Genomic DNA, 27,103 nt, shown 5'->3' with positions numbered 1-27,103 from the left:
TCAATGAACAGTTTTTATTAAAAAGTCCTTCAATGATAAGTGGTATACATTGTTGTTAGTATGATAAGTATATTAATCATAGGATAATCATAGGATATGATACATGGATTTTTCTACAATAAATAATGCTGGGATTTTGAAATTAGATATATAAAAATTTCCTGTAGGTGATGAATCATTGGTTATGCATTTTTCTAAAGTAAAATAATGCAGATATTTTTTATGAAATCAGATGTGTATACATTCTTTACATTTGACAAATCTCAGGCAAATAAACAAACAATGGAATAATTAACTTGTTACATTACGGAAATGAATATTTTAACATGCATGCAACTAAAGTAGCCCTTAATGCAACTTCCTTTCATAAGATGAGGACTAAGATGTTCTCTGCTTACATACATACTTGTTTAAGGCTTTTGTATGTTTGTATCTGTTTCAGAGGCTTTTTGTAAAGGTGTAAAACATAGCATTACATATAGAATCACATCTGTATGGCGGTAAATCTAATGGACAATATTTACAATCACAGTATGTACAGTCTGCACTGATCTATGGACCCCTTCAGTCCATCACTGGGCTAGTCCTTCAAAGACTGTATGAATGATATACAAGATCAAACACAATATCAAAGCTCAAACAAACAAACAAAATGACCTTTCTTTCATAATTAGTTACACTTCCCTCTTGTAAATATATATCCTTGTTTCATCCCAATGAGCATAAACTTCATTTAATTTTAATCCAGCTGTTTATACAAATTATATGAATATATTTTTTCTAATGTTGAGATTTGTCTTCATACTCCAGTCCAAGTCAACTAGTAGTCAACAGTATGATTATAATCTCTACCCGGCACAGCCAGAAGAGGACTAGCCACACCTCAGAGCCTGGTTCCTCTCTAGGTTTCTTCCTAGGTTCCTGCCTTTCTAGGGAGTTTGTTCTAGCCACCGTGACTCTACGTCTGCATTGCTTGCTGTTTGGGCTTTTAGGCTGGATTTGTGTATAATTATCTGCTGATGTAAAAGAGCTTTATAAATACATTTGATTTAATATAATATCATTTTTTAATTACATTTTTTTATATAATATCGGCGTTAGACTGACAAAATCAATAGGAGACCCCAGCAGGTAATTCAACCATAATAGTTTAGATAGCTGGCCGCTAAACTAACTTAGCAATCTTTGTTTTGCTGACATGGGCTAAATGACTGACTGTCAATGACTTACATAACAAGAGAAAAACTGCTGATATAAAACCACATTTCTAAATTGCACCTTGTGTATTCTACTATTCTAACTGGTAACTTAGAACACTTAGAACCTGATGGGCAGGGGTTCTGTATTCTACTATTCTAACTGGTAACTTAGAACACTTAGAACCTGATGGGCAGGGGTTCTGTATTCTACTATTCTAACTGGTAACTTAGAACACTTAGAACCTGATGGGCAGGGGTTCTGTATTCTACTATTCTAACTGGTAACTTAGAACACTTAGAACCTGATGGGCAGGGGTTCTGCTGTCCTAGTGACAGTAATAAACTGCTTCCACCATTGGGATGACAGGACAAGTCCTTCAGCACGATTCATATGCTCATTTGGGGGTTTGGATCTGTTTTATATTCTGCTTTCAGCACCCATTATCCAGGAATAAATGTCCTTCTTGAAGGACCGTTCCCAACCATTGTACTTAAAGCATTAACTGGTGTATGCATCTGCAACCAAGCTGTTTCTGACACTGAAAATTCATTTATCCAATTTGACAGACTCCCACAAGCTTTCTGTCCACTTCAGGAAATGTGTCATGTCATCATTACTCTGGCATTTGATTAAGTCTTGCATCAAGCTCTTTTTAAAATCATACACAGCCTCACTGTAGCCAGCATTGACTGGAGCCATAGGGGAGTCCCATGCCAGAGTCCTGGGATGTAGCAGCTGCTTGTGTCTGGATCATACTCCATCACATCAGTGAACTTGGTGATATTCTCCTTCTTCTCCATTCTAGCTGCTGCCTGGGTCATTTCATTCAACTGTTCCAACAACTTCTTCCGCTCTCTCATGTTGTTGTCATGAGCAGACATGTCTGACACATTCTGGTGCACAAAATGACATATCGGCTTCTTCCCCAATTCCTTCATCCTGAGGAAGGTATGAACAACAATCTGCAGAATGTCTTTCATCTCTGTGGAGTTCTCCATGGAGATGTTGATGATAGTGACATCACTGAGTCCTATCACCAGTGTGGCCAGTTCATTGTCATGTTCATGACTATCATCTAGTTGAGCCAACTCTGGTGATTTCAACCCCTCTGTGTCAATGATCATGATGAAGTCACATTTCAGCTCCTCCTTGAGTTCTTTGTTGACTTTAATCAGCAGCATGAAGGCCCCTCTGGTGCATCTTCCACTGCTGACAGCAAACTGGACCCCAAACATGGTGTTGAGGAGAGTGGACTTCCCAGTGCTTTGGACCCCTAAAACTGAGACAACCAGGATCTTACTGTTAGAGTCCACAAGAGTATGAAGCTGAGTCAGAACAGCTGATATCCATTTCAGAGGGATATTTGATGCATCTCCATCCACAAGCTCAATGGGGAAACCATCCAACAGCATCTGAGCACACAATCCAGGGAGCTGCTCCATCTGTTTCCTTTGAGGACTGTCTTCAGGAGGGAGCAGGCAGCTTCATATAACTGGCCCAACTCACGCAGGAAGTGTTCAAGACCCAGGGAACAGTCAGATAATTGCTTATCCAAATCTTTAATGTCGTCTTTTCTCTCCGGAGAATATTGGCAAAGAGCTTTGTACTGGTCCCGCAAAGCAGACAGGTTCTTTGGTGACAGATTGTCCAGATTTATCCGCATCCATTTGAGGAAATAGGAACGCTCCGCTCCTGAACCTGACAATCCTAAAATGAAGCTTGCCATTGCATCTGACATGTCAAATGTGTGTTGCTTCTCTCTCAGCTCTTCCTCCTTTGTATTCAGAGAACTGTCTTGATCCCCTGCTTTTCTCAGTCTACATCTCTCTTTCTCCAACTGGGAAAGCTTTTTCCAGATTTTCCCTTGTAAGGGTAGCTGTTTGTCTTTAAATTTGACTGTGTCTCTGATGTTGCTGGTGATTTCATCTGCCATCTTCCTGGCACTCTGACAGTCATGGCGGTCTTCATCAACCAGAATCCCACTGTGACGAGCTATGTCAGTCATGTTTTCCACTGTCAACCGGTCTGGACTATTTTCAATGATGTCACCAACAGATGATTGCAGCGTTTTGACAAATTCTGCATCGTTTTTCTTTTTCTTGACAATCACATTTTGGTCATTGATACTGCAGTTTGTGATCATTTGTTTTAATGTGTCTACTCTGAATGATTTTCTTTGAGAGTTGACGACCAGAAATATCTTTGCTTTTGTGTTTTTGCTTTTCAACAAATTGAGATATGCCTTTAAATCATCAGTGAAAATGTAAACTGCAGCTGATGTTTGACACAGAAAGGAGAACTGTTTTTCAAAGGACCTGATGTCTCCTCTGAGATTGGCAACAGCCACAGGCTTAGTGAAGATGTCTATGTTTCTGTTCCCACATGGAAGGTACCAGCTGATTTCAACCAGACCATCTGAAATTCTATGGGGGATGTCGCCACATTCCATATCATGATGAACAAATGTGTCATGGTACTGCTGAGGGTTACTAAGCAGTTTGTTCAAGATCTGAGACTTGGACACTCTAATCTCACCTAACCTAACAAAGGACACCATGGGAATATCAGAGAGTACAATTCTCTCCTCCACAAAAGCCTTTGTGGATGTTTGGGAAGAGAGTCTAAACTTCTTCACTATGTCCCTCAAAGCCCACAGCATCAAAGTGATTTGTTCTGTGTCACAGTTGGGCAGCAGAAGAGGAACAGCAAACTGACACATGGACATTTTCTGGACCATCTCCTGCTGCAGGAAACCATCTGAACACAGAAACAGGGCACTAATCAGGTCCAGTGGATTAATGACATTACTGTTAGCAGAGTCACTCTTTAGATTCTCAAAACGGTCTGTACCCGGAAATGAAACATCTGCATCAGTGGTCAGACATTTAACACTCCTAGCATTCAGATTTGCCATCATTAATTTCTTCAGGAAGGCCCCTGGAAGTGACTGCATAGTGGTAAGAGGCTCATCTGATGTAGTATCAGCATTTATCTCAAGGACAGTACTTAACATCAGCTTGTTTTCATAATGATCTTCTAGTCCAGCCTTTGACAACAGATCCATCAGATAGGATCCTGTAAATAGAAAGGAAGATCAGGAAATATTCAGGAAAATCACCATCATATATTTCTCATCAGGGAAGATACTGTACCTTTACATCCCACTCTGACACATCCATTATGATTAGTTCATTTACATTACAGTCCTTTAGATAACTAGTCAGTTTGACACCAGAGATAATACTTAAGTAGGTTACTTCATTACAACATTCACTTAAAATGAACCTTACAAATAACAGTGTTGGGTGATATGAAAAGCCATATTCAATAAATGATAGAATAATACTCGTAGGAAAGGTTTTCATCTTAAGCTCACAATCTGTGGATACTCTTTGACTAGAAAGGTTCTAAATGTTTGTAAAACATCACAGCACAATTGAAAAATATATGGCACATGGAAACCAAACGATGGTGGTCTATGGGGATGGGTGGGATGGGCTGAGAGTGGCTGAGGGGTGGGATTAAAGAGCTGAGGTCTATGGTGATAGGTGGGATGGGCTGAGAGTGTCTGAGGGGTGGGATTAAAGAGCTGAGGTCTATGGTGATAGGTGGGATGGGCTGAGAGTGGCTGAGGGGTGGGATTAAAGAGCTGAGGTCTTTGGTGATAGGTGGGATGAGCTGCTGAGTGGCTGAGGGGTGGGATTAAAGAGCTGAGGTCTATGGTGATAGGTGGGATGGGCTGAGAGTGGCTGAGGGGTGGGATTAAAGAGCTGAGGTCTATGGTGATAGGTGGGATGGGCTGAGAGTGGCTGAGGGGTGGGATTAAAGAGCTGAGGTCTATGGTGATAGGTGGGATGGGCTGAGAGTGGCTGAGGGGTGGGATTAAAGAGCTGAGGTCTATGGTGATAGGTGGGATGGGCTGCGAGTGGCTGAGGGGTGGGATTAAAGAACTGAGGTCTATGGTGATAGGTGGGATGGGCTGAGAGTGGCTGAGGGGTGGGATTAAAGAGCTGAGGTCTTTGGTGATAGGTGGGATGAGCTGCTATGGTGGCTGAGGGGTGGGATTAAAGAGCTGAGGTCTATGGTGATAGGTGGGATGGGCTGAGAGTGGCTGAGGGGTGGGATTAAAGAGCTGAGGTCTATAGGTGGGATGGGCTGAGAGTGGCTGATGGGATTAAAGAGCTGAGGTCTATGTGGCTGAGGTGGCTGGGGGTGGGATTAAAGAGCTTGTTGGTAATGTATTATTGTGATTGCTGTATATGAAAGTACCAGGTATGTAAATGTATGTATACGTAGCAGAAAAGCTGTAAAAATAAAAAATATATAACAAATGTCCCCCGAAGAGGTGGGTGGTGTAACGGTTTTCTGGTGAAAGAGAGGCGGACCAAATGCAGCGTGGTTAGTTTTGTACATCTTTAATAAAGATGAAAATACAACAATCTACAAAAACAAGAAACGTGAAAAAACCAAAACAGTCCTATCTGGTGCCACAAGACACCTAAAGAATATGGCTGCCTAAATATGGTTCCCAATCAGAGACAACAATAAACACCTGCCTCTGATTGAGAACCACTCTAGGCAACCATAGACTTACCTAGAGTACTACTCTAACCACAATCCCATAACTACAAACAACCCCAGACAAAACAAACCACATAAATCCTCATGTCACACCCTGGCCTAACCAAAATAATAACGAAAACACAGAATACTAAGGCCAGGGCGTGACAGGTGGTGGTATGTAAAATGTATGTACACTACCAGTCAAAAGTTTTAGAACACCTACTCATTCAAGGTTTTTTTCCCCCCTACATTGTAGAATAATAGTGAAGACATCAAAACTATGAAATAACAAATATGGAATCATGTAGTAAGCAAAAAAAGTGTTAAACAAATCAAAATATATTTTATATTTGAGAATCTTCAAATAGCCACCCTTTGTCTTGATGACAGCTTTGCACACTCTTGACATTCTCTCAACCACCTTCATGAGGTAGTCACCTGGAATGCATTTCATATGTGCATTCATACAAGTTAGTGTGTTGAATGCATTTACTTCTTAATGGTGTTTGAGCCAATCAGTTGTGTTGTGACAAGGTAAAGGGGTATACAGAAGATAGCCCTATTTGGTAATAGACCAAGTCCATTATAATAACAACGACAACAAAACACATGCAAAAACAAATAGTGTACTTCCTTACTTGTGGTGAGGGTTGTTAACACCAGTTGACTTTTCCTTCCATCTTCCAGCACAGTACAGACAGAGACAAAGTACTGAGTACCACCTTGCAGGTCACAGAGAGTGATGCTGTGTGAAGATGTGGTAGTGATGTGTGGTTCTGTCCCTGGACAGGTGTAGGAGATCTGGTAATGATGTTGGGTTTGGTCCAATCCTGGTGGCTGGCTCCAGCTAACAGCAGCTGATGTGGCATCCACTGAGTCAACAGTCAGCTGGTCTGGAGCAGGAGGTACTAAGGGAAAATATATTATTGTCAGGGCTACAGTTTAACTCCAGAAACATATTACAGGAGTGTTATAGGTTTTGGGGTTGTGCTCAATTTTTTTCCGAGGATGGTTCTGTTTGGGTTTGACCTGATTGGAATCATCCTCGTAGTTCAGGATGTGTTTCACCTGTTGCCTCATTAGTCAGTTGTGCTGGCACAGGGGATATTTAAGAGCAGCTGACCCGGGTGTTCCATTTGGCATGAGAGATGCTGGAAGTTCTTGACCACGGTTTAGCTCTTACTCTTTGAGTCTGATACAAATGAAGTATTTTATCCTGTGTTCTCCCCTTTGATTTGCTCCAATTGCTTTTAGCTCCATATTATAAGTTGGCGTGGGTTTTATTTTGTTTTGTCTTTTCTCAGGGCAACTTAATTTAGACCCAACTTAGACCCAGATTCTTGTTGCTAGTCAACTTTCAGGGAACACGCCATGGGTGTCTAAGAACCCCTCCTAAAACCCCACCTGTTTCATTCTGGTTGTTCAGGTATTTTTTGTTAGTTCCCTATTTCTGTTGAGCAACAATGTTATTGGTTTTCTTATTGGGGAGTGTTAACGATATGATAGTCACTCTAATCAGCTACTCTGAAGCTCTACTGTGCCCAGAGATTTGAGTTTTCAAAATACACTTTTGTGGTGGAGTTTGTGTTACTGACAACCATTCAGAGGGTGGCGAAATCTGTGAAAAAGTGCATAAACACACAAGCTAATAAACAAAACAGATTAACTTTGATTTGGGAGCATTTGTGGGGAATTCTACTTGGGAGTTACTTGATAAATGTACGAAGACAAATCTTCTCATTGCAAAGCATTATGACATCAAAGTGGTACATGTTGAACCCAAAAACAGTAGTCAGAGTTCATTGGTACTGCTTTGGTGGAGGAGGAAATCCTCCCAGAGAGGAAGGATGATGAAAAGGGTCCTATAGGTGGTACAATACACCCTGTAGATAACACTAAAGGCAAAATGGGAGCAAAAGAAATTAGAGCTTGAGAGGCCATTCAGCAGGCCATTCAGCAGGCCACTGCAGGCCATTCAGAGGCCATTCAGCAGGCCAATAGAACTAAAGGCAAAATGGGATTCAGCAAAAGGCCATTCAGCTTAGAGCAGGCCATTCAGCAGGCCATTCAGCAGGCCATTCAGCAGGCCATTCAGCAGGCCATTCAGCAGGCCATTCAGCAGGCCATCATTCAGCAGGCCATTCAGCAGGCCAATTCCTGCAGGCCATTCAGCAGGTCATTCAGCAGGTCATTCAGCAGGCCATTCAGCAGGCCATTCAGCAGGCATTCAGCAGGCCAATTCAGCAGGCCAATTCCTGCCGGCCATTCAGCAGGCCATTCAGCAGGCCATTCAGCAGGCCATTCAGCAGGTCATTCAGCAGGCCATTCAGCAGACCAATTCTGCAGACCAATTCCTGCAGGCCATTCAGCAGGCCAATTCCTGCAGGCCAATTCCTGCAGGCCAATTCCTGCAGGCCAATTCCTGCAGGCCAATTCCTGCAGGCCAATTCCGCAGGCCAATTCCTGCAGGCCATTCCGCAGGCCATTCCGCAGGCCATTCAGCAGGCCATTTGGTTAAAACAGAACAATAAGAACGTGCTGCCAGAGAACAAGAACACGAGCCAACCTATTAAAAGAGTTAGAGCTGGAAGCACTCACACTTGAGAAAGCTGCAGCTGCTGATGAGTTTGTGTTGACACATAAAACTACCTTCACAAGCAAAGCACCCAGTAGTTCTCCCTACACAAGAGAGAAGAGAAGTCAAGAACCTCAAAGACTAGTAGCTTCACAAAAGGGTCTACCTACACAAGGATCTCACACTTGAGAAAGCTGCAGCTGCTGATGAGTTTGTGTTGACACATAAAACTACCTTCACAAGCAAAGCACCCAGTAGTTCTCCCTACACAAGAGAGAAGAGAAGTCACCTCCTACTACGAGGTTTCAGTCTCTTCCCCAGTGTCCAAAAACAAGGATCGTCAGAAAACTGGTTCTTCATATCCGTAAGTTTATCATTACTGCCATGACAAAGGACACAGTCTAAGTGGCCTAAGTTGGAAAAAAAAATATTTAGAGAGAGAAAGCAGTTTAACTTATGGGATCACTCCAGCCCGTTAAATTTCTGGTTGGGACTGGTGTATCTCCTAAACAAGATGTTGGATCAGATGTGTATGAACCCTTTGTTTCAGAAGGGTTCGTGTCTCTGCATAATGATGATGCTGTTAAACAGCCTGTGAAGATACTATGAGAAACTGATGCAGCTGAATCCTTCCTTTTGGAGGATGTTTGGCCCTTGTCTGACACGTCAGAAACTGGTTACAGTGTTTGTACAAGGTGTGGAGATGGAGTGCATGTAAGATCCTTTGTATAATGTGGAACTCGAGTCTGATTTAGTTTCTGGTTCTGTTATCGTTGGAGTGAGGCCTAGCCTAACCGGGTTTCATTCTTTTTCTTTTGCAAAGATTTGGCGGAAGTGAATGTTGTGCCAAATCATGTTGTTTGTAAGGAACCCAGAGAAGAAGAACCTGATGGGTTATCAGTATAGTAGTGCTATGTCTAAGAAGGTTGCCATGAGCAAGCAGTGTTGAGGAGGATATCAGCGATTCCACCATGTTCGATCTATCTGAGACTTTTATGTGTGGTTCTGATTTTGGTAAACCTCCTGAGTTGACTTCTCCATTGAAAACCCCAAAGGTGAATGTGTTTGTAGGACTTATAAAAGAAGAGAGGGTTCCTGCAGTTGACACTTCGATGTCTAGGAAGCAGCTTATTGCTGAACAGAGTAAAGATTCTTCCCTCGCCCCTCTCTTTGCTGAGATACATCCAGAGGAGTTAGATAAAGTTTGTTCGGGTTAATTTGACAGAGATGGTGTTCTGATGAGGAAATGGCGTTCTTGGGGGTAATGGCTGAACTAGGCCTCTTTCAGTCTCACCAAAATTAATAGAAACCCATTAAACATTTAATAAAATGTGTAAAGCCTTACGGGAGAAAAGGTCAAATAAGGTTGGAGCTTTTGATATGGTTAGAAATAAGCTCAGAACAGAATCAACAAAACAATTTTGATTTGTAATGTAACAAAATCGCTCTAGTTACTGGTAAAGAGATATCTGTCTAGTTTACAGGTAAAGAGATCTCTCTAGTTACTGGTAAAGAGATATATCTCTAGTTACTGGTAAAGAGATGTAGAGATATCTCTAGTTACTGGTAAAGAGATATCTCTCTAGTTACTGGTAAAGATATATCTCTCTAGTTACTGGTAAAGATATATCTCTAGTTACTGGTAAAGAGATATCTCTCTAAGAGACATCTCTAGTTACTGGTAAAGAGATATCTCTCTAGTTACTGATAAAGAGATATCTCTAATTACTGGTAAAGAGATATAGAGATCTCTCTAGTTACTGGTAAAGATATATCTCTCTAGTTACTGGTAAAGATATATCTCTCTAGTTACTGGTAAAGATATATATCTCTAGTTACTGGTAAAGATATATCTCTCTAGTTACTGGTAAAGAGATCTCTCTAGTTACTGGTAAAGATATATCTCTCTAGTTACTGGTAAAGATATATCTCTCTAGTTACTGGTAAAGAGATCTCTCTAGTTACTGGTAAAGATATATCTCTCTAGTTACTGGTAAATATATATCTCTCTAGTTACTGGTAAAGATATATCTCTCTAGTTACTGGTAAAGAGATGATGGGCTGTAGTTGGGGGAAGATCTCTTACTAGTGCAGATGGTTGTAGAGACAGGTTCACTCTGTTCCCCATTGTTCAGCACAGTTGTAGTCTAGTGGTTAAGTGTGTTGGGCCAGTAAACGAAAGGTCGCTGGTTTAAATCCCAGAGTCTGATATCAGCAACAGGACCTGGAATCCCCGTTCTGTTGCGAAATCTGTTGATTTTCCCTTGAGCAAGGCACTTAACCCTAATTGCTCAGAATAAGAGTGTCTGCTAAATGACTAAAACGTAGTCTGAATAAAAACACAAGTTATCCTACTGTACCTGCGGATAGGGATGCTGAGACCTACTGTACCTGTGGATAGGGATGCTGAGACCCACTGTACCTGTGGATAGGGATGCTGAGACCCACTGTACCTGTGGATAGGGATGCTGAGACCTACTGTACCTGCGGATAGGGATGCTGAGACCTACTGTACCTGTAGATAGGGATGAGAAGGTTCCTAAGTAGCCTTGTAGCTGTTCTAGGGATGCTGAGACCTACTGTACCTGTGGATAGGGATGCTGAGACCTACTGTACCTGTGGATAGGGATGCTGAGACCTACTGTACCTGTGGATAGGGATGCTAAGGCCTACTGTACCTGGATAGGGATGCTGAGACCTACTGTACCTGTCTGATAGGGATGCTGAGACCTACTGTACCTGCAGATAGGGATGCTGAGACCTACTGTACCTGTGGATAGGGATGCTGAGACCTACTGTACCTGTGGATAGGGATGCTGAGACCTACTGTACCTGCGGATAGGGATGCTGAGACCTACTGTACCTGCGGATAGGGATGCTGAGACCTACTGTACCTGCGGATAGGGATGCTGAGACCTACTGTACCTGCGGATAGGGATGCTGAGACCTACTGTACCTGCAGATAGGGATGCTGAGGCCTACTGTACCTGCAGATAGGGATGCTGAGACCTACTGTACCTGCGGATAGGGATGCTGAGATCCATCTGCTTTGGCTTCCATCTTCTCCCTCTGTAGCCACACTGAACTGGTACTTTTTACCAGGGTTGAGTCTGCTTATTTCAACTTCATGAACATTTTTCACCCCTATACTGCACGGTTCCACGTCACAACCCCAGGTCACTCTGAACTTCTGTGGTCCCTTCAATCCTTTAGGAGAACTCCAGCTCAGAGACACAGAGTCTGACGTCAGCAACAGGACCTGGATGTCACCAGGAGGGGGCAGCACTAGTGAAGGAATAACAGGTGATTGAAAAACAGACTTCATTGACATTCCAAACACACATTTGTACTATTTATACCAGGAGTTAAAGGAAAACAATTGACGTATTACAAAATGTATCCTATAAAATTGAGATTCAAATTAAATAATATTGTTTGGGTCAGTTTATTCTGTTTCCACATACTGTAAACTGTACCTACCATCATCCGCGGCCAACGTTGTGTGTTGGTCTCTATCAAAACTCTTAGGCTGGGAAAACAAAATTAGAATTAGTCATTTCTTTAAAAAATAAATATTTTGCTAAATGTAAAACAGATGTTTTTTCAAAGATACATCAACTGCTTTTGATATTCTTCTGCAATGCTGAAAGTGCAGATGACATATTTTGAACAACGTTGTGAATTTAACATTGTAATAGTCCATTTTTAAAGTCATGTCCCCCTCCATCCTTGACTTTTCCTAAATAAGTACATTTATCACACTGTCGTTGTTACAACTTTTACAATGCATGTTTACTTTTAATCTGTCTGTCTGCATATTTCAATACATGGTATTTGGGGGAGCGGTGAGATACCCAATGGGGTGGACCATACAGTACCTTTCTCGTCAATGATTTTGAAAAAACTTCTACTTTAAAAACTGGAAATCAAATTATGCTCCATCACTAAAACAGTGGACAAATGAAATTTATTTTTATTTAAATATTGAAAAAGGTGTAGGCTCCAGAGAAAAGTAAAACAGTGGATGAATGAAATGCATTATTATTTAAATATTGAAAAGGTGTGGGCTCCAGAGAAAGGTAAAACAGTGTAATTTGAGGCTGTATGGCATAGAGTGCTACAAGCACAGGAAAGTTCCAGGAGATGGAGGGGGAGTGTGGTTGTGAGACATACATGATGTGTATGGGTGGGAACATGTGAGTCTGAGCAGGTGTGATGTCACTGAATGTTTGTAGAAATTTCTGTGCGTCTGTTTATTGTATTTTGTTTGGTTATTATTGTTTGAGAAAATACACTGAACAAAAATATAAACGCAACATGTAAATTGCTGGTCCCATGTTTCATGAGCTGAAATAAAAGATCCCAGAAATGCTCCATTGCACAGAAATCGTATTTTTCACAGACCACGTGTATGATGTTTTCTGGGCGAGCGGTGTGCTGATGTCAACATTGTGAACAGAGTGCCCCACGGTGGCAGTGGTGTTGTTGTATGGGCAGACATTAGCTACGGACAACCAACACAATTGCATTTTATTGATGACAATTTGAATGCACAAAACTATCATGATGAGATCCTGAAGCCCATTGTGAGGCCCCTTTTGTACGATATCTGTGACCAACAGATCCATATCTGTATTCCCAGTCATGTGGAATCCATATATTAGGGCCCAATGAATTTAGTTCCACTGACTGAATTCTCATATGAACTGTAACTCAGTAAAAGCAATGAAATTGTTGCATGTTGCATTTATATTTTTGTTAAGTGTATATATAAAAATAAAATCGTACAAAAACTATAATTACATATCACAAACAATGTATTATAAGCCGTTTTAGGAGGACGTTCTTCTCCCCTGCCCTTCCTTCAGCCCTTCCTTCAGCCCTTCCTTCATCCCTTCCTTCATCCCTTCCTTCATCCCTTCCTTCATCCCTTCCTTCAGCCCTTCCTTCAGCCCTTCCTTCAGCCCTTCCTTCAGCCCTCCCTTCAGCCCTCCCTTCAGCCCTCCCTTCATCCCTTCCTTCATCCCTCCCTTCAGCCCTTCCTTCAGCCCTTCCTTCAGCCCTTCCTTCATCCCTTCCTTCCTTCCCTTCCTTCATCCCTTCCTTCATCCCTTCCTTCATCCCTTCCTTCAGCCCTTCCTTCATCCTTCCTTCATCCCTTTCAGCCCTTCCTTCAGCCCTTCCTTCAGCCCTTCCTTCAGCCCTCCCTTCAGCCCTCCCTTCAGCCCTTCCTTCATCCCTTCCTTCAGCCCTTCCTTCAGCCCTTCCTTCAGCCCTTCCTTCAGCCCTTCCTTCATCCCTTCCTTCCTTCAGCCCTTCCTTCATCCTTTCCTTCATCCCTTCCTTCATCCCTTCCTTCAGCCCTTCCTTCAGCCCTTCCTTCATCCCTTCCTTCATCCCTTCCTTCATCCCTCCCTTCAGCCCTTCCTTCATCCTTTCCTTCAGCCCTTCCTTCATCCTTTCCTTCATCCTTCCTTCATCCCTTCCTTCAGCCCTTCCTTCAGCCCTTCCTTCAGCCCTTCCTTCATCCCTTCCTTCATCCCTCCCTTCAGCCCTTCCTTCATCCTTTCCTTCAGCCCTCCTTCAGCCCTCCCTTCAGCCCTCCCTTCATCCCTTCCTTCATCCCTCCCTTCAGCCCTTCCTTCAGCCCTTCCTTCAGCCCTTCCTTCATCCCTTCCTTCCTTCAGCCCTTCCTTCATCCTTTCCTTCAGCCCTTCCTTCATCCTTTCCTTCAGCCCTTCCTTCAGCCCTTCCTTCAGCCCTTCCTTCAGCCCTTCCTTCAGCCCTCCCTTCAGCCCTTCCTTCATCCGGCTGCACATCCGACTAATAGCCCATCAAAACTACACATCAACTATATTGAAACTAATAACATAATACTAACATAATAAAACTCCTATTCTGTACTTTTTAAATACATTTAGTTCAGTAATATTTAAGACCTGCCTAAACAAAATGATGATGGTGTAGTTCCCCCAAATTACAAAATGAAATATTGTTTTCCTTACCCTCTAAGCAGTCTATGGAAACGGTATGACAGCAATCCATGCTTAGGTTTAGCTTCATTGGCACTGTTGACACATGCTAACATTTTAGCAATTGTGGTACACATCTCATTAAAGTCATGGGACACATATTAGCCTTGTTCACACATCATGTTCAAATCATCTACAAGTGACCTCGTTGAGCTTCACAATCAATTTTAGATACAGTACTTTTGGATGATTTGGACATGATACGTGTAAAATGCTAATATCAGTCCCATGACTTGAATTGGATTTGAGCCACAAATGCGGAAAAAACAGTGGAAACAGTGGCAGGAAAACTGAACCAAAGCATGGATTACTGTCATACTTTCAAATAACGGAAGACATATTTCAGTTGAATGCGTTCAGTTGTACAACTGACTACTTATCCCCTTTCCCCATGTAATGTAAGATCACAATAAAACCAGAATGAAAAACAGATCACAATAAGCCCTTACAACAGGGACTGTGAAGAGACAGACATTCTATATGTTGTGTTGTATTATGTATTGTATTATGTCTGCCACGTTATTTAATTGTAACATAAATATAGTGCAATATATACTACTTTGTGTTTAGTTTCCTGTTTGGACCCCAGGAAGAGTAGCCACTGCCTCAGCAGCAGATAATTGCAGATCCTAATCAGAACTAATAATACTAAGACCTTCATGAACACAGCCAAAGGATTATTGTTGCCGTAGCACATATGAAATGTTTTTATTGGGCTGTTAGAATGTTGACGGACCAAACTGGGATGCCTCGAGTCCCAACGGTTCTAGTGTTAATTAAGGAGTGTTCAGACATGGACTGGAACTGCACTGAACAACCCCGAAAGAAAAGAGAACCCCAGTAGCTACCGGTCTTCCTGATTAACCCCAGTAGCTACCTGTCTTCCTGATTAACCCCAATAGTTACCCGTCTTCCAGATTAACCCCAGTAGTTACCTGTCTTCCTGATTAACCCCAGTAGTTACCTGTCTTCCAGATTAACCCCAATAGTTACCCGTCTTCCAGATGAACCCCAGTAGTTACCTGTCTTCCTGATTAACCCCAGTAGTTACCTGTCTTCCAGATTAACCCCAATAGTTACCCGTCTTCCAGATGAACCCCAGTAGTTACCTGTCTTCCTGCTTTCTTTATCTCATGGATGGTGGTATCATGTCCTTTGTGGTTTGTCTCTGCACACTGACTGCAGATCAGCATCTGGTCTGTCCTGCAGAACACCTCCAGAGGACTGTAGTCATGTTGACAGAGTTTCTGCACCAGGTCTCCAGTCACATCCACCAGTGTGTGTCTCTTTAGTTTAGGTATTGTATAGTGCTGTCTGATGTGGGTCTCACAGTAGGACACACTGCAGGTCTGACAGAACTTCACAGCTTGGACCTCAGAGCAGATATCACAGGGTACCGCTCCTGGCCTGATGGGAATTGGAAATAACAGTTATTAAATACATTGATCAAAAGAACCTGATCCATTCAGAAGCTCCAGGTGGTATCTGATTTTAAGTACCTTGGCATCATAGTTGATTCCAACCTCTAGTTGATTCCAGATTAACCCCAAGTTACCTATTTTAAAAGCATGTGAAAAGGGTCATTCAGATAACCAAATTCAACCTAGCTCATTTCCGATTTATATGAAATTGTTTGACTACAGAGGTAGCAAAACTGTACTTCAAATCTATGATACTCCCCACTTAACATACTGCTTGACTAGTTGGGCCCAAGCTTGCTGTACAACATTAAAACCTATTCAGTCTGTCTACAAACAGGCTCTCAAAGTAGCCATCATCACTGGAATCCCAGAATGAGCTCCTGATTTACAAATCTTGTGCAGATGAACCATGACCTGCTTCCTGATTTGGATGAAAATCTTGTGGTTTGTCAATACACCATGTCTTGTATTCAAGATCCTAAATGGCCTGGCTCCTCCCCCTCCACTCAGTATTTTTGTTAAACAGAAAACCCAAACATATGGCAGCAGATCCACAAGGTCTGCCATGAGAGGTGACTGTATAGTTCCCTTAAGGAAAAGCATCTTCAGTAAATCCGCTTTCTCTGTGAGAGCTTCCCATGTCTGAAATACACTGCCATCAGACACACATAACTGCACCACCAAATCACACTCATTCACAAAATGTATGAAATTGTTTGTCAGACTAAGAGGTCAATCAGATTTGTGATCATAATCCCTAGCTGTGTGTTGCCGCTTTCCATGTTGTCTGTTTGTGAGGTGTGGAAACACTTTGTTGCTTTTATGAATTTTGTCTTGCTGCTTTTTGTTCTGTTGCTCTGTCTGTATGCTATGTCTTGCTTGTCCTATGTTGCTCTGTCTGTATGCTACGTCTTGCTTGTCCTATGTTGCTCTGTCTGTATGCTACGTCTTGCTTGTCCTATGTTGCTCTGTCTGTATGCTACGTCTTGCTTGTCCTATGTTGCTCTGTCTGTATGCTATGTCTTGCTTGTCCTATGTTGCTCTGTCTGTATGCTACGTCTTGCTTGTCCTATGTTGCTCTGTCTGTATGCTATGTCTTGCTTGTCCTATGTTGCTCTGTCTGTATGCTACGTCTTGCTTGTCCTATGTTGCTCTGTCTGTATGCTACGTCTTGCGTGTCCTATGTTGCTCTGCGTGTTCTGACTGCTCAATGATTGTCTATATTGATATTGTTTTTAATAACCTGCCCAGGGACTGCGGTTGAAAATTAGCCGGCTGGCTAAAACCGGCACTTTTACGGAAACGTTGATTCATGTGCACTGTCCCTGTAAAAATAAAATCAACTCAAACTCAAACACATAATGGCCTGATAATATAACACATGGTAACCTACCTATAACTCTCTGTTATCATGATAATATAAAACATGGTAACCTACCTATAACTCTCTGTTATCATGATAATATAACACATGGTAACCTACCTATAACTCTCTGTTATCATGATAATATAACACATGGTAACCTACCTATAACTCTCTGTTATCATGATAATACAACACATGGTAACCTACCTATAACTCTCTGTTATCATGATAATATAACACATGGTAACCTACCTATAACTATCTGTTATCATGATAATATAACACATGGTAACCTTCCTATAACTATCTGTTATCATGATAATACAACACATGGTAACCTACCTATAACTATCTGTTATCATGATAATATAACACATGGTAACCTACCTATAACTATCTGTTATCATGATAATATAACACATGGTAACCTTCCTATAACTATCTGTTATCATGATAATACAACACATGGTAACCTACCTATAACTATCTGTTATCATGATAATATAACACATGGTAACCTACCTATAACTCTCTGTTATCATGATAATATAACACATGGTAACCTACCTATAACTCTCTGTTATCATGATAATATAACACATGGTAACCTACCTATAACTCTCTGTTATCATGATAATATAACACATGGTAACCTACCTATAACTCTCTGTTATCATGATAATATAACACATGGTAACCTACCTATAACTCTCTGTTATCATGATATTATAACACATGGTAACCTACCTATAACTCTCTGTTATCATGATAATATAACACATGGTAACCTACCTATAACTCTCTGTTATCATGATAATATAACACATGGTAACCTACCTATAACTATCAGTTATCATGATATTATAACACATGGTAACCTACCTATAACTCTCTGTTATCATGATAATATAACACATGGTAACCTACCTATAACTCTCTGTTATCATGATAATATAACACATGGTAACCTACCTATAACTATCTGTTATCATGATATTATAACACATGGTATCCTACCTATAACTCTCTGTTATCATGATAATATAACACATGGAAACCTACCTATAACTCTCTGTTATCATGATAATATAACACATGGTAACCTACCTATAACTATGTGTTATCATGATAATATAACACATGGTAACCTACCTATAACTATGTGTTATCATGATAATATAACACATGGTAACCTACCTATAACTCTCTGTTATCATGATATTATAACACATGGTAACCTACCTATAACTATGTGTTATCATGATAATATAACACATGGTAACCTACCTATAACTCTCTGTTATCATGATAATATAACACATGGTAACCTACCTATAACTATCTGTTATCATGATAATATAACACATGGTAACCTACCTATAACTCTCTGTTATCATGATAATATAACACATGGTAACCTACCTATAACTCTCTGTTATCATGATAATATAACACATGGTAACCTACCTATAACTATCTGTTATCATGATAATATAACACATGGTAACCTACCTATAACTCTCTGTTATCATGATAATATAACATGGTAACCTACCTATAACTATCTGTTATCATGATAATATAACACATGGTAACCTACCTATAACTATCTGTTATCATGATAATATAACACATGGTAACCTACCTATAACTATCTGTTATCATGATAATATAACACATGGTAACCTACCTATAACTATCTGTTATCGTGATAATATAACACATGGTAACCTACCTATAACTATCTGTTATCGTGATAATATAACACATGGTAACCTACCTATAACTATGTGTTATCATGATATTATAACACATGGTAACCTACCTATAACTATCTGTTATCATGATATTATAACACATGGTAACCTACCTATAACTCTCTGTTATCATGATAATATAACACATGGTAACCTACTGTACCTATAACTATCTGTTATCATGATATTATAACACATGGTAACCTACCTATAACTATCTGTTATCATGATAATATAACACATGGTAACCTACCTATAACTATCTGTTATCATGATAATATAACACATGGTAACCTACTGTACCTATAACTCTCTGTTATCATGATAATATAACACATGGTAACCTACCTATAACTATCTGTTATCATGATAATATAACACATGGTAACCTACCTATAACTATCTGTTATCATGATAATATAACACATGGTAACCTACCTATAACTATCTGTTATCATGATAATATAACACATGGTAACCTACTGTACCTATAACTCTCTGTTATCATGATGTGTATATTTGTTTTACATTAAGTCACAGATCTTTTATTTCATGAGGTCAGCATTATTAAAACATAGACCTGTATTTACAGCTGGGCTCAAATCAGAATCTCACCCTTTGTTTTGTGGAGAGTCTGCTCCTTTGATATTAAGAGGGATATCCATGGATCGCTCAGTCTTCATTGATAGAAAACCAGAGGAAATAGACTCTGCGCTCTCTGGAGGGCCCCTAGTAGTACAAGACATTCACATAAAAACAAATAAAACACTAAAAATACAATTAAAGAATGTATTATATTCCTCCATTCTTCCACATAATAATGATCTGAATGACCATAATGTGAATTTTAGCTTCTTCTTCTCGCCAACTACATATATTAAAGCTTCACTAGGGTAGGGAGGAGTATTTAGTACTTGACACCTGGATGAAAAGCGTGCCCAAAGTAAACTGCCTGTTACTCAGGCCCAGAAGCTAGGATATGCATACAATTGGTAGTATTGGATAGAAAACACTCTACAGTTTTCAAAACTGTTAAAATAATGTATATGAGTATAACATAACTGATATGGCAGGGGAAAACCTGAGAAAAATCCATCCAGGGAATTTTGTTTTTGAGGTCATAGGATTTTCCAATGGTTTTCTATGGCTTCCACTAGATGTCAACAGTCTTTAGAAATGTCTTTAGAAATTGTTCAATGTTTTTCTTTTGAGAAATGAAGAAGTAGTCATATTCTTTCTATGTGTCACTCCAGGTGGACTCTACTGTTTTAGTGCACATGAACAGGAACGCGTTGCACATTGTTTTTATCCGCTATTAGCAACAGTTTATTATGTCTTAAATTTTATAGATTATTTACGTTTTAGGGTACCCGAGGTTGGTTTAGGAACGTGGATTGAAATGTTTGGACCAAGTTAACAGGTCATTTATTCGATACTTTGTAGGCATGTTGGGCGTGTTGAAACCGGTGTATTTCTGAATCAAATGCGCCAAATAAATAGACATTTTTGGGACATAAAGAAGGACATTATCAAACAAAAGGACCATTTATGATGTTTCTGGGACATTTTGGAGTTTCAACAGAAGAAGATCTTCAAAGGTAAGGCATTAATTATATCGCTATTTCTGACTTTTGTGTTGCACCTGCCTGGTTGAAAAATTATTTTCATGTGTTTGTATGTGGGCGCTGTCCTCAGATAATCGCATGGTATGCTTTCGCTATAAAGCTTTTTTTTAAATCTGACAGCGTCTGGATTAACAGTAAATTAATATTTAAGCCTATCTATACCACTTGTATCTTTTATCAATGTTTATGATGAGTATTTCTGTCATTTGAATTTGGCTCTCTGCAATTTCACCGGATGTTGTTTGAGACAGTGGATTACTGAACAAAACGCGCCAATTTAAACTGAGGTTTATAGACAAAGAGGGACTTTATCAAACAAAACAAACATTTATTGTGTAACAGGGACTCTTGTGAGTGCCACCAGATGAAGATCAAAGGTAAGTGATTAATTTTATTGCTATTTCTGACTTTTGTGTCGCACCCGCCTGGTTGAAAAAATTATTTTCATGTGTTTTGTATGTGGGACGCTGTCCTCAGATAATCGCATGGTATGCTTTCACCATGAAGCATTTTTAAAATCTGACAGGGGCTGGATTAACAAGAAGTTAAGCTTTATTTTGATGTATAACACATATATTTTCAAGAATGTTAAATATCTGAATTTAGTATTTTAGAATTTCACGCTCAGCAATTTCACCGGATGTTGACCAGTTCCAGTGAAGAGAAATCTACAGCATACAATGACATTCTAGACGAATCTGTGCCTCCACTTTTGAGACAACAGTTTGGGGAAGCCCCTTTCCTATGTCAGCATGACAATGCCTCTGTGCACAAAGCGAGGTCCATACAGGAATGTGTTGTCAAGATTGGAGTGGAAGAACTTGACTGGCTTGCACTTGCATTTGGGATGAATTGGAACGCAGACTGCGAGCCCTAATCGTCCAACATCAGTGCTTGACCTCACTATACGCTATGTGGCAGAACGGAAGCAAGTCTCTGCAGCAATTTTCCAACATCTAGGGAAAGCCTTCCAAGAAGAGTAAAGGCTATTATGGCAGCAAAGAGGGGACAAACTCCATATGAATGCCCATGACTTTGGAATGAGATGTACTTTTGGCTATGTAGTGTATCTACCTCAAATACCTCATACTTCTGCACATTGATCTGGTACTGATACTCCCTGTATATAGCTCTACATTGATCTGGTAATCACTGTTGTGCCAGTGGATTCGGAAAGTATTCAGACCCCTTGACTTTTTCCGTCACAGTCTTACTCTAAAATTGATTGAATTAGTTTTTTTCCTCATCAATCTACCTTTAATACCCCATAATAACAAAGCAAAAACAGGTTTTAGCAATTTTTGCATTAAAAATTAAAAACAGAAACATCACATTTACATAAGTATTCAAGACACTTTACTCAGTAGTTTTTTGAAGCAACTTGGCAGCGATTACAGCCTCAAGTCTTCTTGGGGATGACGCTACAAGCTTGGCACAGCTGTATTTAGGGAGTTTCTCCCATTCTTCTCTGAAAATCGTCTCAAGCTCTGTCAGGATGGATGGGGAGTGTCGCTGCACAGCTATTTTCAGGTCTCTCCAAAGATGTTTGATCGGGTTCAAGTCTGGGCTCTGGCTGGGCCACTCAAGGAAATTCTGAGACTTGTCCCGAAGCCCCTCCTGCGTTGTCTTGGCAGTGTGCTTAGGGTCGTCCTGTTGGAAGGTGAACCTTCGCCCCATTCTGACCTCCTGAGCGCTCTGGAGCAGGTTTTCATCAAGGATCTCTCTGTACTTTGCTCCATTCATCTTTCCCTCGATCCTGACAAGTATCCCAGTCCCTGCTGCTAAAAAACATCTCCACAACATAATGCAACCACCACCATGCTTCACCGTAGGGATGGCGCAAGGTTTCCTCCAGAAGTGACAATTGGCATTCAGGCCAGAGAGTTTAATCTTGGTTTCATCAAATCAGAGAATCTTGTTTCTCATGGTCAGAGAGTCCTTTAGGTGTATTTTGGCAAACTCCAAGCAGGCTGTCATGTGCCTTTTACTGAGGAGTGGCTTCAGTCTGGCCACTCTGCCATAAAGCCTGACTGGTAAAGTGTTGCAGAGATGGTTGTCCTTTTGGAAGGTTCTCCCATCTCCACAGAGGAAGTCTGGAGCTCTGTCAGAGTGACCATCGAGTTCTTGTTCACATCCCTAACCAAGGCCCTTCTCCCTCGATTGCTCAGTTTGGCCGGGCAGCCAGATCTAGGAAGAGTCTTGGTGGTTCCAAACTTCTTCCATTTAAGAATGATGGAGGCCACTGTGTACTTGGGGACCTTCAATGCTGCAGAAATTTTTATTTTTTACATTTTAAATTAAGGTATCTGTTTTTTAATAAATTTGCAACAATTTCAAAAAAATCTATTTTTCCTTTGTAGTTTTGGGGTATTGTATGTAGATTGATGAGGGGAAAAATATTTAAGCCATTTTAGAATAAGGCTGTAAAGTAACAAAATGTGGAAAACGGTAAGATGTCTGAATACTTTCTGAATGCACTGTATATATATACACAGTGGGGCAAAAAAGTATGTAGTCAGCCACCAATTGTCTAAGTTCTCCCACTTAGGTACACTTGAACTATGACAGACAAAATGAGAAACAAAATCCAGAAAATCACATTGTAGGATTTTTTATGAATTTATTTGCAAATTATGGTGGAAAATAAGTATTTGGTCAATAACAAAAGTTTATCTCAATACTTTGTTATATACCCTTTGTTGGCAATGACAGAGGCCAAACGTTTTCTGTAAGTCTTCACAAGGATTTCACACACTGTTGCTGGTATTTTGGCCCATTCCTCCATGCAGATCTCCTCTAGAGCAGTGATGTTTTGGGGCTGTTGCTGGGCAACACGGACTTTCAACTCTCCCCAAAGATTTTCTTTGGGGTTGAGATCTGGAGACTGGCTAGGCCACTCCAGGACCTTGAAATGCTTCTTACGAAGCCACTCCTTCGTTGCCCGGGCGGTGTGTTTGGGATCATTGTCATGCTGAAAGACCCAGCCACGGTTCATCTTCAATGCCCTTGCTGAGGGAAGGAGGTTTTCACTCAAAATCTCACGATACATGGCCCCATTCATTCTTTCCTTTACACGGATCAGTCGTCCTGGTCCCTTTGCAGAAAAACAGCCCCAAAGCATGATGTTTCCACCCCCATGCTTCACAGTAGGTATGGTGTTCTTTGGATGCAACTGAGCATTCTTTGTCCTCCAAACACGACTAGTTGAGTTTTTACCAAAAAGTTATATTTTGGTTTCATCTGACCATATGACATTCTCCCAATCTTCTTCTGGATCATCCAAATGCTCTCTAGCAAACTTCAGACGGGCCTGGACATGTACTGGCTTAAGCAGGGGGACACGTCTGGCACTGCAGGATATGAGTCCCTGGCTGGCGTAGTGTGTTACTGATGGTAGGCTTTGTTACTTTGATCCCAGCTCTCTGCAGGTCATTCACTAGGTCCCCCGTGTGGTTCTGGGATTTTTGCTCACCGTTTTGTGATAATTTTGACCCCACGGGGTGAGATCTTGCGTGGAGCCCCAGACCGAGGGAGATTATCAGTGGTCTTGTATGTATTCCATTTCCTAATAATTGCTCCCACAGTTCATTTCCTCAAACCAAGCTGCTTACCCATTGCAGATTCAGTCTTACCAGCCTGGTGCAGGTCTACAATTTTGTTTCTGGTGTCCTTTGACAGCTCTTTGGTCTTGGCCATAGTAGAGTTTGGAGTGTGACTGTTTGAGGTTGTGGACAGGTGTCTTTCATACTGATAACAAGTTCAAACAGGTGCCATTAATACAGGTAACAAGTGGAGGACAGAGGTGCCTCTTAAAGAAGAAGTTACAGGTCTGTGAGAGCCAGAAATCTTGCTTGTAGGTGACCAAATACTTATTTTCCACCATAATTTGCAAATAAATTCATAAAAAAATCCTACAATGTGATTTTTTAAATTTGTTTCCTGTCATAGTTGAAGTGTACCTATGATGAAAATTACAGGCCTCTCATCTTTTTAAGTGGGAGAACTTGCACAATTGGTGGCTGACTAAATACTTTTTGTCCCACTGTATATACAGTGGGGAGAACAAGTATTTGATAACCTGCAAAATCGGCAGTGTTTCCCACTGACAATGCATGTAGAGGTCTGCAATTTTTATCATAGGTACACTTCAACTGTGAGAGACTGAATCTAAAACAAAAATCCAGAAAATCACATTGTATGATTTTTAAGTAATTAATTTGCATTTTAATGCATGACATAAGTATTTGATCACCTACCAACCAGTAAGAATTCCGGCTCTCACAGACCTTTTCTTTAAGAAGCCCACTCATTACCTGTGTTAACTGCACCTGTTTGAACTCGTTACCTGTATAAAAGACACCTGTCCACACACTCAATCAAACAGACTCCAACTTCTCCGCAATGGCCAAGACCAGAGAGCTGTGTAAGGACATCAGGGTTAAATTGTAGACCTGCACAGGGCTGTGATGGGCTACAAGAATATGGCAAGCAGCTTGGTGAGAAGGCAACAACTGTTGGCGCAAGTATTAGAAAATGGAAGAAGTTCAAGATGACGGTCAATCACCCTCGGTCTGGGGCTCCATGCAAGATCTCACCTCGTGGGGCATCAATGATCATGAGGAAGGTGAGGGATCAGCCCAGAACTACATGGCAGGACCTGGTCAATGACCTGAAGAGAGCTGGGACCAGTCTCAAAGAAAACCATTAGTAACACACTACGCCGTCATGGATTAAAAACCTGCAGCGCACGCAAGGTCCCCCTGCTCAAGCCAGCGCATGTCCAGGCCCGTCTGAAGTTTGCCAATGACCATCTGGATGATCCAGAGGAGGAATGGGATAAGGTCATGTGGTCTGATGAGACAGAAATAGAGCTTTTTGGTCTAAACTCCACTCGCCGTGTTTGGAGGAAGAAGAAGGATGAGTACAACCCCAAGAACACCATCCCAACCGTGAAGCATGGAGGTGGAAACATCATTCTTTGGGGATGCTTTTCTGCAAAGGGGACAGGACGACTGCACCGTATTGAGGGGAGGATGGATGGGGCCATGTATCGCAAGATCTTGGCCAACAACCTCCTTCCCCAGTAAGAGCATTGAAGATGGGTCGTGGCTGGGTCTTCAAGCATGACAATGACCCGAAACACACAGCCAGGGCAACTAAGGAGTGGCTCCGTAAGAAGCATCTTAAGGTCCTGGAGTGGCCTAGCCAGTCTCCAGAACTGAACCCAATAGAAAATCTTTGGAGGGAGCTGAAAGTCCGTATTGCCCAGTGACAGCCCCGAAACCTGAAGGATCTGGAGAAGGTCTGTATGGAGGAGTGGGCCACAATCCCTGCTGCAGTGTGTGCAAACCTGGTCAAGAACTACAGGAAACGTATGATCTCTGTAATTGCAAACAAAGGTTTCTGTACCAAATATTAAGTTCTGCTTTTCTGATCTATTAAATACTTATTTCATGCAATAAAATGCAAATTAATTACTTAAAAATCATACAATGTGATTTTCTGGATTTTTGTTTTAGATTCCGTCTCTCACAGTTGAAGTATGATAAATATTACAGACCTCTACATGCTTTGTAAGTAGGAAAACCTGCAAAATCGTCAGTGTATCAAATAATTGTTCTCCCCACTGTACATACATAAAAATGTGTATCTATTTGATTTCTCGTGTTACTATTTCATTTGTTCATTTCAGTATTCTTTTTAAACTGTATAGCTCGTAGGTAAGCATTTCACGGTAAAGTCTACACCCGTTGTATTCAGCATTTCACGGTAAAGTCTACACCCGTTGTATTCAGCATTTCACAGTAAAGTCTACACCCGTTGTATTCAGCATTTCACAGTAAAGTCTACACCCGTTGTATTCGACACGTGACCAATAACATTTGATTTGCACTTCCACTGGCCCATGATTTCACCTCTGTTATTTACACCAACTATATTGATTAGAATTAAAGGAATTAAAACATCCCATCATGCTTAGGGTGACTATAGGGGCAGTAGGTAGCCTAGTGGTTAAAAGCATTGGGCCTTTGAATCCCCGAGCAGGCAAGGTGGAAAAATATGCTGTTCTGCCCTTGAGCAAGGCAGTTAACTCCCAACAACAACTGCTCCCTGGGCACCGATGACGTGATGTTGATTAAGGCAGCCCCCCGCACCTCTCTGATTCAGAGGGGTTGGGTTAAATGTGGAAGACATATTTCAGTTGAATGCATTCAGCTATGCAACTGGCTAGCTTTCCCCTAGAATAAAATGTTATATTTACTATGCAGTAACTCAATATCTTTCATAGAAATCATATGAACATATTGGTATATATTTGAGAGGTGTGTTGTATTTCTGGTCAAAATCCTCACGTTAATCTATTACATAATTATAGCATAGGATCTAAAAGTGTTCAACAAGAACACAAACACACCTCATATCCTGACAACTGCAATGGAAACAGACATCATGAGAAGTGCTACACATGCTATTGGACACACCCACCTCTTCATATCAGGGTCCATGGTTTCATCAAGATCCTTGTTTGGTGACCCAACTTTACGTCTTTTTTAGGGATGGCTT

At 41.0% G+C, this 27,103-nt stretch overlaps 1 pseudogene; it reads right to left on the bottom strand.

Moving 5' to 3' along the window:
• On the bottom strand, positions 1-27,103 carry LOC121845016 (annotated as a pseudogene).

This window comes from Oncorhynchus tshawytscha, unplaced genomic scaffold (genome assembly GCF_018296145.1).
Source record: "Oncorhynchus tshawytscha isolate Ot180627B unplaced genomic scaffold, Otsh_v2.0 Un_contig_3536_pilon_pilon, whole genome shotgun sequence".
NCBI classification, from domain to species: Eukaryota; Metazoa; Chordata; class Actinopteri; order Salmoniformes; family Salmonidae; genus Oncorhynchus; species Oncorhynchus tshawytscha.
The sequence above is the reverse complement of the archived record's forward strand: the minus strand, read 5'-3'. Positions and strand labels throughout refer to the sequence as shown.